The 6,014-nt window shown below is 49.5% G+C and overlaps 1 long non-coding RNA gene across 1 annotated transcript in view; it reads left to right on the forward strand.

Moving 5' to 3' along the window:
- Nucleotides 1-4,863: 4,863 nt before the first annotated feature.
- The window catches only part of LOC119362923, a 2,458-nt gene continuing 1,307 nt past the window's right edge, over nucleotides 4,864-6,014 (forward strand). The window contains exon 1 of the long non-coding RNA XR_005173685.1: nucleotides 4,864-5,305. This is a non-coding gene — a long non-coding RNA (uncharacterized LOC119362923). The remainder of the gene's footprint in view (nucleotides 5,306-6,014) is intronic.

Below are 6,014 nucleotides of genomic sequence, written 5' to 3' on the forward strand. Positions count from 1 at the left end.
TTTGTGATTATTTGTTGTTCTGTTACTTATCATTGTGAGTATTGCCTTATGGCTCCCTCTTCTGCCTAAATCTTGGATACAACCCTCAACGAACCTGCCATGGAGACTTCATTCCCATGCACCACCACCACTATCACATAACCTTCTTTCCTTCGACACCTTACGCGAACACAGGGAACCCTAACGAAACACTACACAACTAATATCCAGCTCAGAGGTACAATGACTCAAAGATCAATGTTATAAGATGTTCTCGTGACAAGTACAACCCTATTGACCAAGATAGTTTGACCTTGACAATATCCCTGGTAAAAAAGATAAAATTTGACCCAGCGGGTTCTGTAAGAAAACACATGCATCTCGAAGTGGTTTAGTACGGTCACTACATTAAGTAGCATACAATTTATCCTTCCGAACCTGCTACAAGATCATTATTTCTATTGTTTTCCAATAGACCATCTTATGCAGAAGGTGTAAAAAAACAGGTGCTTTGGAAGAAAGAAAAAGTAACTGTACACCTTGTCTCCTTTTCCCTTTCTCTATAAGGAACAAAAAATACAATTAGGTAGATGGTGGAAACAAAACAAAAAATTGAAAAGGAAAAGTATATATAAAATCCTCATACCCAAGACAAGCTCAGTAAAGGTACGAACAATGGATTGCAATTAATGGCGCTGATTGGAAGGATTTTCATTTAAGTAAACTCGTTGGGATGATAATCGTTCACTACTCATGCCTACAATAAATTCACACTCAAGTCAAGGACTTCAACAATTCAATGGGTTGGTCAGCATGATGTAGTAATATTGTTGTTGTCCATTGAAATGATGGCACTTGCCTTTTTAACACGTGAAAAATATGAAGGATAAAAAAGGAGCTAGAAGTTAGGTGGGATAATAGTGACCATTTTTTACGCTCATAGATATCCTTGATAATCAGTTTTCTATGCAGATAACTAGTTTAGATCTTGCCAACATTGACATTTGTCATGAAAATTCCATCACCATTTTTTTACACCACTAAAATGGCTTCGGTTGTATGGAATGGGTTTGGGGTTGCCGTGGGGCTTCAGCAAGCCGAATTTGTGGCCGGGCATGAATCAATAAAGGTCAGCGTCTCCATTATTGATGGTGAAATGTTAGCGAATCCAAGAACTTTTATATATTGTGTAAGGTGTTTCAACATGTCACAAGTGTGTATGATCTTTTTGCATATATACATGAGCGACATGTTGTAATGATTCTGGCATCTGTTGGAAATGGCTGAATATCTTATTGCAAAAGTGTATCTTCATTGTTGTCTCTGTAGTTTTAGTACGTCCATGTGTTTACCTCTTCATGTTGCCAGTGTTATGATTCATTTGAATTTTTGTTGTTGAAATCAAGCGACTTTGTTGTATGGCCACAAGAGCTGAGAAATACACTTGTGCTCTCGGGTGTTATTGCAACCCTATATTAAAAAATAGAGTAATTTAGTAATTAAAAAAAGTCAAATAATCTGGAAGTTTTGTGGAATCAAACATTATCAAGTATCGTGCTCATATAAAAAGATTCGCCAGAGAATGACTTTCATTATATCCCGGGCCAAAGATTCACCAAAAACCGCTATACACAAGTACTATTCACGCTATATTGTCATCATAAATTTGTTCTTTTCACCCGAAAGTCAACGGGAATCCTTTCTTGTCCAAACTTTTTATACAAGTATAATACTTGATCATATTTATTTCAGAAAAGATACAGATTTTTTTGACTTTTCCTATAATTATACACATATAGGGCGTGTGCGCACCCAAGAGCAAAAGTTCACTTTCCACAAGAGCTCCACTGTCTTCTACGCATTTGGCATGGATTTTTTTAGAGGACTGACACGGTCTTTTGTGAAATCATGTAGGCCTCTTTTGGTTTGTAGGAATTTTATAGGAAATCTATAAGATAGGATTTTCGATGGAAATATTCCTTTGGAGCTCTTTGGTTTATATGAATGGATTTCTATTTTTATGTAGGATAGAGACCAATCCTTCATATTTTAAAGGAATGCATCAAATGACCTCTTTTTCCCTACAGAAATTGAAATACATATCACCTCACTTTCTATGACTTTTCTATTCTTACATTTTTTTAGAAGATGATTCTTATTAGGGCTGGAGGATGAAAAAAAATTGAGACATTAGAGGATGATTTTCTTATCCTATATGAACCAAATGAGGCCTTAGTTCGTTCTTTGTTGTCCTATTAGAGCATCTCCAGCCACGCCCCTAGCAGCTCCCCGTCCCTCCTCCCCCGGCAAATTTTTAGCGCCGGTGCACGAAAATCGGCCCCGTCGCGCCCCCAGGACCTCGTTTAGCGCCGCTTTGGACCAAATCCAGAGCCGGCGATCCCGCCCCGAACCCGAGCGCCCGGGTGTCGTCTGGGGACGCCGGCAGAAGCGAAAAGTGGCGTAGGGCCGCTCTGTCGGCGAGAGGAGTCCCTTTCCCGCCGTTTCCTCCCGCTTTCCCCCCGGCTTCCCTCTCATTTTCCATTCCTCCCGCCAAACTCCGCCTCCTCCCTTCCAAGCCGCCCACCATGCCGCCGACGAAGTACGTGATGCCCCGCGCTGCGACGGATCCCACAGCCGCCGCCGTCGCCCAGCCAAAGCAAAGGAAGCCGAGGGCGCCGCCGTCCAAGCCCTGGGGCATGACCAACACCGTCCGGAAGGCGGATGTGCATCGCCGGGAGGCCGTCACCGTCGATAGGCGCAATAGGGCCAAGTAGGCCAGGGAAAGGGCGGCGCACGCGGCGGCGGAGCAGGTGGAGCGCGCGGCCAAACAAGCTGAGGCGGTTCGCGCGGCGATGATGAATCCACCCGGTGGGCATAGCCCGCACGCGGCCTGGAGCTAGCAAAGTGTCGGCTCTCCGGCCGGGTTCTCGTCGTTGCCACACCCATGGAGCACGCCGTCGCCGGGCTATGCCGATGGCAACGTCCACGGTGGTTTCAACCCCAACATCAACTTTCCCATGGGCGCCCGGTCCAGCGCACGCCATCGCCCGCGTTCGCCGGCGTGCAGTACCCTCCGTACACGTATTCGCCGCCGGACTACGCAGCTTCACCGACGCCACCTCTTCGCTGCGGCCTCTACTCACAAGCCTCCTCCTCGTCGCATCTTGGCGACGCCGACGCGACGGAGGCCGACATGGAAGACATCATCGTAGCCGGCTCGGCGGCTACCGCCGCTTCCCCCGGGTTCACTACCCAAGACGGCTTGATTGATCTCGGCGACATGGACGCTGAGCTCGACTACGGCGAGGAAGAGCTGGAGGAGGAAGAGGAGGAGCCGGGGTCGACGCGGAAAGGCAAGAAGAAGAAGAAGAAGAAGAAGAAGAAGAAGAAGAAGAAGAAGAAGAAGAAGAAGAAGAAAGGGGCGGCCAAGATCGGTGAGCCGCGCATCAAGTGGGCGACCAAGGAAGATGAGTGCCTCGCCGAAGCGTGGAAGGTCATCTGCCTCGACCTGATCGCCAGCACGAACCAGAGCTTCGACACGTATTGGTACCGCATCAAGGCCGAGTTCGACGAGCGCAAGCTTGTCGACCCCTACTTTAAAGGCGTCCACATGCAGTGGGGGTCGAAGGCGATGGCGAACCATTGGGGGCTCATCCAAACGGCGTGCAACAAATGGCATGGGATCGTCGAGGAGGTCGCGGCTCGCCTGGAGAGTGGCACCAGCGTCGAGGATCAGGTATAGCACGTCGTCCCGTCCCTATTTCGCTCGCCGTGCGCGCGCCCACATTTGTGTTCCCGCGCCGACTGATGCCCGCTCTTTGGCGCAGCTGCTTCGCATGTTCGCCATGTACCGCAACGACAACGGCGACCAGGAGTTCAAGTACCTCCACGTCTTCAAACGGATCCACAAGTGCAAGACGTGGGCGGATATCCGGCGCACCCTCGCCAAGGCCAAGGAGACATACAAGCCGGACGCGCCGACACCGGGAGTGGCAGACAGGCTCCCGGATGGCAACAAAGGGGCCAAGAAGGCGAAACACGCCGAGTCGGCTGCCACACGCGTGCAGGAGTCCATCGAGCATTGCCTCGCCGACGCCAACACCAGGGCCGCCCAGCGAGAAGAGAAAACTGAAGCGAGGTGGCTGCTTTGATGACGAACAGCGCCGTCAAACTCGACTTGCTTCGGTCCAACGTCGTCGCGAAGAAGAGGAATAACGACCTGGCTTTCTTGATGGGCGGCGCTGACATGCTCCAGAGTAGCGACGAGAAGCTCAATGCGTGGTTCTTGGCGGAGCGAGGCCTCATCCTGAACCAGATACCGGTGACTCCAACGCCGACGCCGTCGCCCAGCCCGACTGACGATGTCTCCGCGACGCCCAGCAGCACAGAAGCCGCGCCGACTAGTCCAGAAGCCGCGCTGACTCCTCCAAGCCCGCGCACGCTGACGACGACGCCGGAGGTTGAGCTCGACGTTTGATGCATTCCTTCCGCGTCCTTTCTTTTTTTATGCGCTGAACTACTTTCATTTGATCGCCGAACTGTGGCATTGAATCGCCGAACTATTGCGATGATCACCGGATTGTGGCTTTTTTTTGAGCGAGAACGATCGAGTTTGAATATGGGGCGCGTGTCTGGCGCCTTGGGGGTCGGCACCTAGGGGCGTGGCTGGGGCCTTAGTCGTCCCCAAGGTCTAAAAATCGCTAGGTGGAGGTCCGAAAATGCGCCGGCCTATGCGCAAGGGGAGGGGGGAACGAGTGGAGATGCTCTTACTAGTCCAGTCATCATATGCGCCCAAACATCACATACAAGGCCCAAGCTGAAAAGCTGAGAAAACACAAAGGGAAAAGCTTCTTATCTATAGTCTGAAACAAGTCCAACACCAGACCAGTCCAACGCCGTCGATTCAACCAAAATCTAACGCCTCACTAATTGTGTCGCAACCCCCACCCGTGAACCTCTCCCTGATTTTTCTCGTTTCCAATCACAGCCGCATCGGCCTTAATTCTCTCGTTTCCAATCGCGGCCGCACCGCCCGGAGCCACCCTCGCCCAGATCCCTTCTCCCCCGCCTCCCTTGCAGCTGCCTTCTGCTCCCCTCGCCGTCAAGCAGCACGGCCACCCCACCAGCCAGCTCCGCCCCTGCTTCTCCAAAGCACATCGGGTATTCCACCGATGTGATGCCCGGGCGACAACGCTGGCACGCCATCTCATCTGTGTTTTGTGCTTCGCCAGGTCAAATCAGGTGTGCCATCGGCTGAATCGGCTGCCGGAGTAGCCCCGGCCGGCTGGAGAACCTGCAGCGGCTAGCTAGCCAGCCTTGTTGTTAGGTACGTACATACAAGAATACAAGAGGGAAGAGTATGCATGCATGTAAATGTTCTAGTGGCAGCGGCAGTGGCAGCTTGATTCGACTGGATGAATTAGCTGGAGAACCTGCAGCGGAGCAATTGAAATCAAAGGCATTGCAGTGCATCTACCGCCCCCGATTTAATTGCCTCTTCATAATTCTGCAGTGTAATTTTCTACGGAGATTTTATCCAAGAGCCGAGTACTCCTTTGGTTGTATGTTCATTGGCTAGTATTGTCCTGGTTTATCATCAAACCTTTTGTAAGTCGAGCTTCGTAGATAGTTTCATGAAGACATAGCTATGTAGGCAGGCAACCATGGCTAGTCCGTAGTTTCAATATTCAGTGCTTCGAATGATGGTGAAAAATTCTGAGAAAACATTGTTTCATTGCTTCCTGCATAAAGAGCTTCCAAATAAATGCATTCGTAGTTGGTGGCAATTGTTTGGTTTAATTTTCTAAAATTTCATGCTTCTACCCAACGCCAATAATGCACCATTTGCATTATTTTCCTGCTTCATATATCTAGAAAAATGGAAGCATGACTATACCAAATATATGCTTCGAGGGTTGTTTGTTAGAATTATCGTTAGAAGCAGTGGCGGAGCTTGAACATAATCCAAGATGGGGCCATTAGGTGAAGGGAGGCAAATTAATAGGGAAGAAGGGGCTAAAATAGAGCATATTCTT

This window comes from Triticum dicoccoides, chromosome 2B (assembly GCF_002162155.2).
Source record: "Triticum dicoccoides isolate Atlit2015 ecotype Zavitan chromosome 2B, WEW_v2.0, whole genome shotgun sequence".
NCBI classification, from domain to species: Eukaryota; Viridiplantae; Streptophyta; class Magnoliopsida; order Poales; family Poaceae; genus Triticum; species Triticum dicoccoides.